Here is a 15,173-nt window from a genome sequence, read left to right on the forward strand (position 1 = left end):
ACGCCCCCTTTGATCAGACACAACGAGCGAAGGAAAGTCCTTCGCTCGTCGCGTCTCGCGCATGCGCACGACGGAGCTCCCTCCGTCGTGCACATGCTCAGTGCACACCATCAACCCATTTGCGAGCGGACAGCCGCTCGCGAGTGGGTCTGAATCAGGCCCTTTGTTTTTGATATATAACTTATTTCTCTCCCCCACTGGTTGCACAGTTTTGGTACCTGACCCTCCCTCTTCTATTGCACTTTGGACCTCATTCAGAGATCGCTCTCTCTGAATGGTGCGGCCTCCTGGTTGCTAGCTAAGCTGTGGGTTACCACCCACAGCTTAGCTAGCGACTAGGGTGATGGTCGCGATGGTGATCACCATCGCGACCATCGGGGCTTGCGACCAGACCCTAAGGTTGGGTCTGGGCACTCGCAAGCCCCAGGGAGCTTTCTGCTCTGATGGAGTAGGAAGCTCCCCACTAAAATCACTTAAGGAACGCCTCCGTTTTGGAAACCACCCCACCGGCCCGCCTACAAAAAGGGGCGAGCTGTCCATCAACATCGACAGCCGCCCCTTTTGTAGCGAGCTCCGGAGCGAGAGAGTTTCTCTCTCGCTCCGGGACTTCGCGTGCGCAGGGCTACCCATCGACCCAGTTGCGAGCACATCGGTGCTTGCGACCGGGTCTGAATGATCCCCTTTGTTTTGATGTTATTTATAAGTCCTGCTTATTAAACAACATCAACAAACTTGTTGTTAAACAAGTTTGAAATATCTAATGATTTTATGTGTTTTCTTTCTACAAAGAGAAATTTTAGAAAATACTTTGTTTCTTCTATCATGCTTTATGAAATATTTCCTCAATTTCATATCTGGTGACACACTTATAATTGGTAACACACAAATCGATTGTATTTCAGCAGTTGTACTACGATCAGTGTACTACTAAAGGTGCATACACACGTAACGATTTTCGTATCCAACGATTTTCTTTCAGATTTTCCCTTGAAAAAGTGAACGAAAATTGTTTACAAAAATCGTTGGTTACTAAATTAATGAACGATTTTGTCAACGATTTTAATGAACGATGAACGATTTTTTAATCATGCATACAGTGAATGGACATCATTCATTTTTTATTGTTCATTCTGTACAACATGAACGATTTCTGAACGAAAATCGTTATGTTGGATAGTCAGAATGGACGATGAACTACAAACTAAAAACGGGAGCGCGCTTGAATGATTATCGTTCATCATTCACCCTAAAAAAATTAACAATTTTTTAAACGATTTAACGATAACGACGTTGTTATAGTTAAATCATTCAAACAATCGTTACGTGTGTACGCACCTTCACACTTCATTTGTATTGCCCATAGGCTACAGAGGGATACCGTCATCCCCAGATGTTAAATCTGGCAGCATCACATAGAAACCTATGGGGATGTGGCTGCCAGCGGGAATGGGGGGATTGCAGCAGGTATCGGAGATATCTGCCTCAGTCCCTCAGTGACACATTTCGGGGGATACTATATATTTACGGTAAACCCATGAAAACTAGTGTTTTTGGGGATTAACCCACAAATATTCAGTGATATGTGGGCCCCAAGATGAGAAATGCTGGCCTGACAGACACAGTGGATCAGCTGGTGGAACTGCTCAAGGAAGGTCCTTGGCTGTGTCATTGACAAACCTAAGATCACTCATCACACACATATGAAGCACAGGAGGAGTTAGGGCACCTGACCTATCTTAAAGAAGTAATTTGTTTCCACTAAAAAAAACCTCTAGCAACTGAAGCAGTAACACACAAGGTTGTTCTTTACATCATCCAGGTAAAGCCCTAGTTGTTCCAGACATTGGCAAGCAAACACCATTCAGCATCAGAAGACAATACTGCTAATTGAGAGACTGCCTTCTAGCAAACTCAGTATGGGGGTATACAATTATTTAATTGCCACCAAAAATCCCCACGGTGCGGGGAAAGGCTATTCAATTAAATAGGCTTTTCCCAAGCACGAACCCAATTTAGAGGTTTTTACGCAGACTTTACCAAACAACTCACGGAGCTGCGAGGTTCAGTCTGATTGTGGGTATTCACACACAGGGTAATCCCCACTAATTGGATTCCTTCAATGCGGCAATTAGCTGCGAATCCCCCCAGTATGTAGTACACATAGGGATAATGTGCATACAATTCACTCAATATATAATGCATCACACAACACAGACTGACAAATATCACTGTTTCCGGTTATAATTTATTACAGTTTTTGAATACATATAGTTAAATTAGTTAAAAAGTGTCAGTGTGGTAACACAGACTTTCACCACGTATGTACAGTATAATTTTGACATGTTATATATGTGATTCTGTAGTTGCACTGCAGACAGTGAGAGAGTGTCTGGCTGGATCACGCAGACATGGTCTATGTATGGTACAAGCATTCAGGTGTCTTCATCAGAGGCACCATTTTGTTATAGCCAATGACTTACGCTTTGCACTCCTTTTGGCCTCCAGTTAAATGGCCGCAGACCTAAATTTCTGTGCCCAAAATTAAATACAGTTGGGAAGTCTAAGAAGGAGGTTACTGCTAAACTCAAAATACTGTTGTAAATGAAAAAAAACCTAAAAACTACAATCCCCATAATGCTTTGCAACACCCACACTCACTGACTGACTGAGACCACTAGATAGCACGACATCAAACAAAATCATCATCATGTGATCGTTCGTGTGTATTATGGTTATGTATGTGTACCGTGTAGTACGGCTTTGCTACTTTCCCTATACCCGGTACCGCCGTAGTCTAGATTAGTCTCGCCGCTGCCGGCCGCCCTGCATGCCCGGTTCGCGGACCCTGGCTAGCCGGCTGCAGAGCAGAGTGCAGACTGCTGCCGTGTCCAACATGTGAAGGCGCAAGCATCGCGTCAGCATGGCAACAGCAGCCATCGCAATTCGCAACACCGCACTGGCAGTCACAGAGTGCACATACAGCAGTCAGCCGCCGGGGAAGCCACAACGTGCATGCGCAGAAGAAACTTTCGCCGGCACTGACGTTCTCCAGCAAAGCCTCTTCTGCGCATGTGCGGCTATTCAATAGTGTAAACCATCGATGGAAGACGATAGAGTACTTTCAAACCATCGACGGTTCCTGCTAAAATAGCCATCGATGGCAACCATCGATGGGGAATGTGCCTATGGCCATCCCTAGTAATGTTTATTAGCATTATCAGTAAGGGGACTAGTTTGGTGTGGCATAATGTCTTTAAGGACACTTGTAATGTGTGGCATAATGTCTAGAAGAGCCCAGGCCATATGTAGCATAATAAGACTAACTTTATAAATTACAGGGGTTTTCTTTGTTAAGTGGAATTCATCGGTGGGAAAGGCAAGTCCAGGCTATGCTGGAGAGGTACCAAAATCGCCTATCGAGGAAGTGCTATACATCACAGTACATTGTGATTTACTACTGTATTTCTCTTCTTAAGAATGTCTCTCCCAAGATTTTTCTTGTACTGTATTGGTGTTTAATTGTCGTACAGTATGCACAGTACACTCTTTCAGTATAAAATATTTATTTGTGGTGTTATTGAGGGTTCTGGTAAAGATTTGTACAGTAGAGGTTTGTTTATTTCCAAACGGTTTTGAGGCAAACTTACTGTACAGTGTTATTTCTCTTTTATGCCATGGGGGACACTGGAGACCTTGGGTATAGGTGGAGCTGGAGGAGCCTGGGCACCAAAGAGTTGAGATTGAAGCACCAGCACAGGCTCCTCCTCCCCTATTCCCCACCCCCTGCATCATGCAACCAGTGTTACTTTGGTGTTCAACATAGCTGGGCACTTTATTTTTTAGCTGCTCCTGCAGCTTCTTAAGTTTATTTTCTTCTTTGGGGTCCATAGCCATTACAATGGGGTATATGGATTCATCCAGGCACCAAACAGTTAATTCAAGCTCTCGGCTCCCAGGGTGCACCAGGTCCTCCCCCATATACCCCGCCCCTGGTCACAAGGCGTCAGTTGTTCTGTTTGGTGCGAGAAAACACCGCACTAGCAGTGGGGCTGCAGTCCCGAAGACAAGTTTTTTTTTTTCTTGAGCAGGCAGAACGTGTTTCGCCGTTAAGTGGCAACTGAGCGTCTGATGGGAGACGCGCGGGTCTCCTGCTCCATTTACCCCCACCGGCACCGCAATGCTGGTCAAACGACTGGTACTTTTAGCAGGGGCATAGGCTCTGGACCACGACCGGGCACAGGGGATGCAGGTAAGTGTGGTTGTGGGCAGCCGATGATGCCGCAATCATGTGCGGTCCATCCTCCTGCGCAGCGACTGGTCGGGGGATTGCTGTAGTGAGCAGCCAGGGTAACCTGCCTCCTTCCACTAGACCACCGGGATGTGATGTGCCTGACAGCCGGGGGTAATGGCGGCGGCCATGTCAGTGTGCCGGGTGGGTCCATGCAGCATAGGGGAGGTACGCTTCCCCGGCATCCCCTCCCCCAACCCGAACTACGGCCCTCATGAGGTTTCCCGCGTTTGGGTTGCTCCTCCCAGCCTCAGGCTATATGAGTCTGCCACAGACCACTCCTGGTGCTCTCCATGGCTGTTACTCAGGAGGTATTGGGTCAGTCTCCCTGTATGCCTCTCCCTTGGGACCGGCCATACAGAAGCTCCATATGCTACTACTGTAAGCTTAAGGCTGTGCGTAGTTCATTGAGGAGCCTAAATTGCATAAGCTCTGCTAGGTATATATGTATATTTATATATATATATATATATATATATATATATACATACATACATATACATTGTTTGTGACCTGTTTGAAATCTGTGTGTGTGTTACAAAGTGTTAACCTATCACTACTGTTTCTCCTTATTGCCCTCTGCAACAGGTGTGTGGGGTGTTTAAGGGGAGAAGCATTGTCAAAGGTGTGCTCAGTTCCTTTAATAGAGGATTATGTCAAAGGAGTCTGAAAGACAGGTGACAGAGGCCCCTCTGTTAATATCTTGCATAGCCTGCAAAGCAGGTTTGTCCCCTCAGGATTTTATACAAAATGGTCTGTGTGCTCACTGTTTTAGGGAGTGTTCACAACAATAATTTACCGGCTTCTGGGCAAGAACCCCCTTGGGCTTCTTTTTCCAAGATTTTGGCGCAAGTGGCGGAACGGTTGGCAGCTCCGGCAGCCCCATTGGTGAGATATCCGCAGCCACTACAAACGGCAATGTTTTTGCCCCCTATGATGCCATCTTGGATGGATATGTATGCGCATGCAAGTCAGGCTGTTCCTTCATCTTCAATGGCTTTTCAGCAGCAGCCACAGATGGCCAGGTCAATACAGCCAAAGGCCAGAAGCGTTTGGCCGCACATGTCAGCAGGGATACGGACTCTGATTTATCCTCGGTGGAGGGCGAGTAGGCACAGTTATCCTCTCAGGAGTCTCTCTCGGGAGAGGAGGGAGACCATTTTCCAGTGGCTGATGTTCCTTTTTTAATTAGGGCAGTGAAAGCGGTGTTGAATATTGATGAGGAGGAACCGTTGCAGAAAAGGCGCCGGTATTTAAAAACCAGAGAGTAATCGAAGAAGAGTTTCCCAGATCAGAGCATTTGTCAGAGCTCTTGGGGGAAGCATGGAAGGTTCCGGTTAAGAAGTTCCATCTGTCGAGAAAGATTACTGCCTTATATCCATTTCCTTCAGAGCAGTGTTCTAAGTGGGCGGTTCCGCCATAAGTGGACACACGTGTGGCACATTTGGTGAAGAGTACCACTTTGCCATTACCATTGGCCTGTTCTCTTAAAAACCCCACAGATAAGATACTGGATGGTTGTCTTAAGGTGATTTTTTTCAATCTCTGGAGCAGCTACCCAGCTGGCTATGGCTACAGCTTGGGTGGCTGAATCCCTGCCAGAATTGTCCAAGGAACAACTGGAGATTGTTTCTTATGTTAGGGAGGCTTCTTCCTACCTGGGGGAGGCGGCATTAGATGTGGGGATACTATCTGCTAAAGCATCAGCAGCCTCTGTCGTGGCTCGTAGAGCCTTCTGGTTAAGAGATTGGAAGGCGGATTCTGGGTCCAAAAAGGCCTTAGAGTCCCTTCCTTTTGCAGGTAGAGTTCTTTTTGGCATGGAATTGGACAAAATTGTGGCCTCAGTAGCAGCCTAAGGCAGCTGGCTTACCCTCAGCATTGGATCCCAGGCAGAGAACTTCTTCCTTTTGCACCTTTTGGCAACAGGGGAAAGTCAGAGGTCAACCCTCTGCTAGGGCAAGCTTTGGCAGAAAACCACAACCGAAGAAGCCCTGGCAGAAAAAACGCCCGGGTTCCAGGTCCCAGGATAAGCCTGTGGCCTGATAGGGCGGGCCTCCCCCTGGGGGACCCCAGGGTAGGAGGCCGACTTCTTTGGTATTCAGACACCTGGCATCTGACCACGACAGATGCCTGGGTTCGGGAAGTGGTCTCCCAAGGTTATGCTCTGACATTCTGGAGAAGTGCTCCACAAAGATTCTTTGTCATGTCCCAGCCAGTGGGTTTGGTGAAGGCTTTGGCTCTACAACAGACTGTTCAGCTGCTAAGGGCAGGTGTGATCATCCAGGTGCCAAGGGATCAGGTGCAGAAGGGATTTTATTCCAAACTGTTCCTGGTTCAGAAACCAAATAGGTCCTTCCGACCTATTTTAAACCTAAAGGAACTCAGCGCCTGATTCAGAGCCGGACGCTATTTGCGCTCGCTTGTTCAGAAAAAGGGGCCGGCTATTTAAATTGAGCGCTCGCTCTTTGCGGTCTGTTGACGCCTCTATGTCTGACCGAGTAAACTAAACATGCGCTCGCTATTTTGAAAAGACGCCCCCTGGCCACTCGCATCATACGTCATCTCTGCTATTTATTAGATTAATCGAGTACATCGAAAGGCGTCTGAACTGCTCGCAGTGCTTGTGGTTGGACTTACCTACCGCAATCATGCGAACAGTTCAGGCTAAGAAACAACCAAGTGACGTGGTCGATGACGCTGCTTTGTTAATTATGCACACCCTTAAAATGCCCGTTTTGACCGTTTGGTATGCCTGCGTTCGGATCTCCACTCCCCGTTTTCAAGCACCTCCCCCTGTTACCACCCACAAATGCCTCATCCTGTCACTCAAATTAGCAGGCACTCGCAATTTTGCAAACACACGTTTTAGGACCGCACTGACTGGTTGGCGCATGCGCATTACGACCCATGCGCAGATGTGCGAACATCGCTCGGAGCGAACGAGCGGCCGCTTACGAGCGGCTCTGAATCAGGCCCTCAGGCCCTGATTCAGAGCCGGACGCTCTTTCAGAGTGCTCGCTCTGAATCAGGGGTTTTTTTTTGTGTCAGCCTCCTGGCCGCTCGCTAAGTTGTGGGTGACCATCCAGGCTTGCGACAAGACCCTTGTGGTAGGGTCTCATTCCCGCAAGCCCCAGTGAGCTTCCTACTCTAAATAGAGCAGAAAGCTAACCACTGACATCACCACACAACTTTGGGAACGCCTCCGTTTGTGTAGCCATCCCCCTTGCCCACCTCCAAAATAGGGGGGGGGGGCTGTCAATCACAATCAACAGCCTCCCATTTTGGTGTGAGACCCGTAGTGACAGAGCACCTGTCGCTGGCCGGGTCTCACGCATGCGCACGCCGGAGGCGGCGCATGCACAGGGGGAAAACATCGACCTGCTTGCGAGCGGTTCTGAATCAGCCCCTCAATATGTTTATTCGGTACCCAGGTTCCACATGGAGACACTGCGATCAATTGTATTGGCCATGGAACCAGGGGATTTCATGGTATCCCTGGATATCCAGGATGCCTATCTGCATATACCAATTGCGTTGTCCCACCAGCAGTTTCTACAGTTTGCAAAGGGCAGGATCATTTCCAGTTTCAAGCACTACCGTTTGGTTTATCCACAGCTCCTTGAGTGTTCACCAAGGTGATGGCAGTGATAATAGCACATCTCAGGCACCAAGGTGTCAGAATTCTGCCTTACCTGGATAATCTTTCGTTACTGGGACAGTCTCTACAGGGGCTGTTGTGTCATCTCGAGTTGACAGTCGCCTGTCTTCACAGGCACGGTTTGGTCATAAACTGGAAGAAATCTTTTCTCCAGCCAGTGCAACAATTGGTGCATTTAGGAGCACATCTGGACTCCTTGAGGCAGAGATTGTATCTGCTGGAGGAAAAGATTGCGGTCCTGCAAGGGCAAATACGCAATCTGCTTCACAACAGATGGGTATCAGTACACTCGGCAATGCGAGTGCTAGGATCGATGGTGTCCACCTTCAGCATGGTGCAATATGCTCAATTTCACTCCCGTCCATTACAACAGTGGATCCTCTCATGCTGGAATGGGGAGTATCAGTCATTAAGGTCTCAAAGGATACAGTTATCTCCAGAAGTAAGATTGTCCCTGTCTTGGTGATTACGGACGGACCATCTCAATCAGGGTCGCCCCTTTTGGGTATCAGAATGGGCTCTCCTCTCCACCAATGCCAGTCTTCGGGGTTGGGGAGCGGTGATGGGCCAGCACATCTTCCAAGGGAAATGGATAGAGGCAGAGAGTCATCTGTCCATAAATGTATTGGAACTGAGAGCAGTTTTCAGGGCTTTAATACAGGCCAAGGGGTTGTTGCACAGCAGACCGGTGCAAATGAAATCCGACAATGTTACCATGGTGGCTTATCTAAATTGGCAGGGGGCACTCGAAGTCGGGGAGCCATGACAGAAGTGTCAAGGATCCTGGTCTGGGCAGAGAGTCACCTTCCTGCGATAACAGCCGTCTTTATACCAGGGGTCCTAAATTGGGAAGCAGACTTCCAGAGTTGGCAAGACATAAACGCCGGAGAGTGGGCTCTCCATCCACAGGTATTCCAGAACCTGGTAGACAGATGGGGTATTCCAGAGATAGACCTCATGGCTTCGAAACACAACCACAAGGTGCCCAGATATGGGTCCAGGAACAGGGATCCGTTAGCCGAATTCACAGATGCTCTGACAATAAGGTGGAATTTCGGGCTGGTGTGTCATCAGGAAACTCAAACAGGAAGACAGTGTGGTGATCCTTATAGCTCCCGCTTGGCCCAGGCGCCATTGGTTCACCGATCTACAAAATCTCTCCGTGGACATTCCGTGGCCTCTTCCTCTGAGGCAGGACCTGGTAGTTCAGGGTCCCTGCTTGTATCTGGATCTTCCTTGGCTGTCTTTGATGGCGTGGTTCTTGAGGCCTCCGTCCTCAGAGCCAAGGGGTTTTCAGAGTCAGTGATAAAGACAATGGTAAGGGTGCGGAAGCCTTCTTCAGCCCACATTTACTATAGGATTTGGCGTGTGTTTTTTGAGTGGTGTAAACTGAGAAAATATGATCCTAGTGTGTTTAGGGTCTCCTGAGTGCTTTCTTTCCACCAGTCAGCTTTAGAGCGGGGTCTTCGTTTGGCCTCCCTGAGAGGGCAAGCTTCTGCGCTTGAAGTTTGGTTTCAGCATTGGATTGCTTCGCTACCTGATATACGGACCTTTTTTTCAGGGTGTTTTGAGGGTGCAGCCGCCATTTGTTCCCCCAGTAGCACCATGGGATTTATCATTGGTACTTAAGGCATTACAGGCTCCCCCTTTTGAATCGTTGAAATCAGTAGATCTCCAGTGGATGACAGCAAAGACAATTTTTCTTTTGGCCATTGCTTCTGCTCATAGGGTGTCTGACTAGGCAGCTCTGTCAGTTCACTCTCCTTTCCTAGTTTTCCATCAGGATAGAGCGGTGCTGCGTACCAGAGCAGGATATCTTCCTAAGGTGGTATCACGATTTCATATCAATGAAGAAATCGTGGTCCCAGCTTTTCAGGCCTCAGGGTTGTCCAGAGGTGAGGCTTCCCTGGATGTTGTACGTGCTCTGTGTATTTATGTGGATCGCACCAGTAACTTGAGGAAGTCCGATTCTCTTTTTGTTCTGTATGGCTGCCATAAACGGGGTTGGCCAGCCAATAAACAGACCTTAGCAAGATGGCTTTGTATGACTATATCACAGGCATACACTCAGGCTGGTCGTAGGGTGCCAGATTCATTCAAGGCACACTCTATGCGCTCTGTGGGTCCTTCGTGGGAAGCCCGCTGGGGTGCCTCTGCAGAACAATTGTGCAAGGCAGCCACTTGGTCGTCTGTCCACACTTTTATTAAACACTATGCTTTTGACACCTTTGCCTCTCAGGATGCCTCCTTCGGGCGCAGGGTCCTCCTTTTTTCCGAGACACAGGAGCGTCCCCGCCCTTAGGGGTACTGCTTGGGTAATGAAAATAAAAGTTATGGTATAACATACCTTTTATTAACTCTTTTTCTTCGAGGTCCATGGGGTCCACAGGACACCCATCCTAATGCACCTGGTGTTATTGAGTAATTATTTGTATCTCTGGGTATTTCCCTCTTTGGGGAGAGATTGGTCTAGAGAACATATGTCCTTCCTTCTTATCTGTTTTGCCTTCTCTTTGTGGGCATTATAACAAACTGACGCCCTGTGACCAGGGGCGGGGTATATGGGGGAGGACCTGGTGCATCCTGGGAGCCGAGATCTTGAATTAACTGGTGCCTGGATGAATCCATATACACCAGCGTAATAGCTGTGGACCCCATGGACCGCAATGAAAAAGTGTTAGTTATGGTATAACATACCTTTGTTCTTATTTCTTTTCACTGAGTGGCCGGTGATGCCGCTGCAGATGCAGCGCTCACACCAGCTGCTCCATCTCCCTCCTCCAGTGCCAGTGCACTGGCTTCTGTGTCAGTGACACCAGCCAGGCCCCGGAGCCCAGGCAGGCTCTACTAGAAGGTCTGCTGTTCGGCACCTCACATCAGTGCCTTCAGGGTTGCCATCAGAAATTGTAGGGCCTGGGACTGACAAAACAGGCAGGGCCCCCCCCCTGTGGGTGGAGCTACAGCAGGGTTGGGGCATCAAATGGTGACTAGTTTAAAAAAAAATGTCAAAGTTTGGGCTGTGGGGTGATTGTTATTATACCTTGTCAATCTATCATATATATGAAGCTGTACAAATACAGAAATATAGGAGAAAACACTGCTGTAAATTCATATATAGCTGGATCCACATAAAATACATTGGAAAAGCAGGATGCAAATTAAATACATTTAAAATGCCTAATTTACATAAAATACATTGAAATAGTATGTTCCACATAAAAAATACTGAAATAGCCATTTCCACATAAAGTACCACCATTACACTTGTGCAATTCACATGGGGAAATCTTCGGAATCGGTATGTAATGCTGGCTGTCGGGATGCCTCCTGTCACAATACCGACAGGCATCCCTATGGTTGGTATCCCGACAGGGGTCGGGTAATATACTTCCCCCCACCCCTCTCCCCCTAATCCTCCCTTCTTGTAGCCTAACCCTCCCCACCCTGCATCCTAATCCTCCCTGTTATTTCCTAAACCTAAGTCTCCCCCCTTTGTGCCTAACCCTCCCCCTTTAGTGCCTAAACCTAACCCCCCCCAGTGGTGCCTTACCCTAACCCTCCCCCCTAGAGTTGCCTAACCCTTACCTCCCCCCGCTATCTAACATACACCTAACCTCCCCCCCCCCCACCACGCGTGGTTAACACTACAGGCTTACCTTCATTCGGGCTGGCATCCTCCTGGATTCCGGTGTTGGGATTAAGATAGGCGTTAGTATTTTGACGCCTATCTTAACTTCCTTGTCCGGATTCCAGCATCTGCATAGAGACCGTCGGCCTAACTACGTCTCAAACTCTTTACTGGCGAAAACTGGCAAATTTTACTGTTGTCAGGGTTTTCGCCAGTGATAGCAACATTAGAGGGAAAAAATTATTTAAATCAGAAGTTTGTGCTTACCTGCCATGTTCAGGTTTCTCCACGTATCTTGTGATTGGCAGCCAGCAGGATGGTAACAGATGCAGAAAGGAGAAGTGGAAGGATGAGGGGCAGGGCAAGAGGGAAAGTGTTTTGTGAAGGGCACAGGGGAAATGTGAGTGGTGGGGGCAATATATGGGAGACCGTTTATGTCTAAATATGGAAGGGGAAGGGCAGGGAGAGCTGTAACTAGAGGGTCACAGGACAGGAAAGACTGGAACTGGGGGATGCCTGGCAGGGATGGCTGGATCTGGGGGACACAGGGCAGGGTGGGCTAGACCCAAGGGGTAGTGCATGACAGGTAGGGCTGGACCTATTGGGGGCACAGGAATGGCTAGAAATGGTGGAGGGTGGCACAGTGAAGGGAAGACTGGACCTTAATTAGGGTGGCTCAGGGCAGGGAAGTCTGGACCTTAATGGGGGGCAAATGGCTGGACCTGGGGAGTCACAAGACCAGGAAGCTTGGACCAGGGGAAGGGGGCACAGGACAATACAATGTCACTTATACTGTACCCCTGTCAGATTTAAAGCAATAGATTTAAATATTTCCAATGTTTTTTTATTTATAATACTGGTTCCCAGTAGGTTTACTATATGAGAGAGCCAGACCCTGCTGCAGCTGCTCCTAGGGAAGGATTTCAGTGACGGACATGAAGTGCATCCTGTCCCCCATATGGTGAGGTGGGTGCAGGGTCTGATGCCTGTGTTTAAGCCACCCTACATGCTGCCTCTCAGTGGGACCCCTCTGCTCAGACACACTGCAGCGTTCTGCATGTCCTCTTCTGCCCAGAAACCATAAGTCCGGACAGAGAGGGCGGCACGTAGCAGATCGTGGACCAGCAGCCAGGGCCCAGGTTTGGAGAGACAGCAGCATATAGAATTTGGTACGGCCATGGACCAATCATAGCTCGCGGACTGGCAGCCAATCAGTAGTGGCTGATGGTCCGCGAGCTGTGCTTGGCCTGTGCCCGGCTCCAACTTCGAGAATTGAAATGCAATTGTGCTTGTGCTGTTTCAGTGCCTGGCTGCCATTCTGTGATCGGCTGCTGGGCCCCCTCCATCCGGGCCCGGGACTCTAGTCCCAGCAGTCCCCCCCTGATGGCAGCCCTGAGTGCCTTTAGAGTGGTGGGGACACAGCCCCAGCTGGAATGCAGGGACAGCAGGTTAGAGCAGAGGCATAGGGAGGGTGGCACCGGTGGAGCACGAGCTCCAGGCACCAAAGACTTCAGAGGGTGAAAGTTTGACTCAGTGTACTCAGGTCCCAACGGAGTAGTTTACAACACATCTGAGGACAGAACACTATCACGCCTGCCGTGAATCCATGCCCCCTTGGAGTGATGCTGTGCCTCTTCACCTATACAGCACTCTCCCTGCCTTCCCAGAGACTGACGGGTGACATTGCCAGGAGGTGGGGCTTAAGTTCAGAGGCAGGGCTTAAGCTCAGAGCCCCCAGGAGCTGCTCAAGAACAGGGAGCAGGTAATATTGGGGTTTAGCAGCACACATAGGTATATAGGGGTTCACTATACACTTTGAACACTTCATGCACATCAGCAGCTAATATTGGGGTGAGTAGCAGTACACAGGGTAGTATCTAGGGGTGCATGCATTCATGCAGATCACATACCTCCACTGAGTGACCAGATCAATTGATACTGTGATGCTTTGCTGCTTCACAAGCAACAATGCTGGCACACAATGGAGGAGTTAGGAGTGTCTAGGGAGTGCCTGAGGTGATGTCCACATCGGGCAGCTTGGGGAGACATATCGCTCCATGTTGGGTAGTACTTACACACTGCACAATTTGCCAGAAATCTTGAGTTTGGCATATTGAGCTGCATGTTCAAAATGTGATGGATGACGCCATGGGCAGGGCCAGCTCCAGGGCCAATAGCTCCCTGTGCCGGCCAAGTGCTCTGCGCTCATTATTACGCATGGCAAAATTGGGGGCATGGCCTAATTACTGCAGGCCATGTCTCTTTACGTAACATTATATGAGGCACACCTATAGATAACGTCAGGCTGGGGGGAGCCTCACTAGCTTGGCTTCCCCCAGCCCTCTCATGGCACTGAATGGATGCCGCGCGCATGCGTGCAGCATCCATTCAGACTCCGGGGTCCCGGAACTGCCGCACAGCTGTGGCGGTGGGGGTCCCCAACCCCTGATTTGACCATCCGCGGGCCACTTCCGCCCTTGGGTGGAACAGCGGGAAAGTATTGTGACGCTAAAATCGGGATGCAGGGGAAGGGTGCGCCCTCTATGGGTGGTGCCCCTGTTCGACCACTCCGGTCGAACACCCATAGAGACGGCCCTGGCCACGGGAGCATGCATAGTGCATAGACACTTGACAATGTGAACAATTTGTCATTCCAATCTGTCAAAATCGACCAAATCATACGAGAAATCGTCTAGTGTGTACCCAGCTTTAGAACTAGAAAGGCTGTATTCAGTTTTCCTATCTAACGTGTATATTACAAATCGAGATGAGCAGTTTGGATTTGGAGAAATCTGAGAGAACCGAATTTTGGGCTACTGAGTGAAGCCTAGGCATGCCTCAGTTCCTCCCAGCAATTTGGTTCTCAAAACAAGTCAAAATGTAAATTTCCCAGAAATGTCGGATCTTGTATGTTTTGGGTTTCATATAACTCCCTCCCTGTACTTCCTTCCTATTCCTCTCTGTAGCATCTCCACCTTTGTGTGCAGGCTGAAAGCATTTCTGACAATGCTTACAAAGACAAGAAATGAATAGCTGCACTACAGAGCTGCATATTTTCCAAAATTCACCAATCCCCCCCAAAAAATACAGCCCATTCAGCCCACCCTTACCAAATGAAGAATACCAGAGTGATTGATGATTGAATTGATTTTGAATGATTAATTAAAATATCAGTCCATAAAGGGGACATTGTTGTCCCTACTACTTCCCCTCTGGGAGTGCCAATGATGACCAGCCACTGACCCCAGGGAGGTCATCATGTTTTAGTCCACACCAGTCTGAGGTTCCAAGACTGTTGACCAGGAGAGCAGCAGCAGCCTGATGGTGTGACCAAGTGGCAGTCCTGCACCGCAGCAGGGTTTTTGCACTGCCCCCTTGCCACCCCTCCACAATTACGTATAATACTAGAATGATCGATTGCTTGATTGATTGAATAATTGATCAGCGTTGATAATTTAACAACAAAAAAGCAAATCAGAGAAGTGGAAAGCATTGTTAAAAAAACAGGCATCAAAATTCCCAACGAAGTTGATTGATAATTGATTAGTGTTGATAACTTAGCAATAAAATAAGCAAATCAGAGAGGTGTCCAAAATCCC

Source organism: Taudactylus pleione, unplaced genomic scaffold (genome assembly GCF_031769625.1).
Source record: "Taudactylus pleione unplaced genomic scaffold, aTauple2 ptg000040l, whole genome shotgun sequence".
NCBI lineage: Eukaryota > Metazoa > Chordata > Amphibia > Anura > Myobatrachidae > Taudactylus > Taudactylus pleione.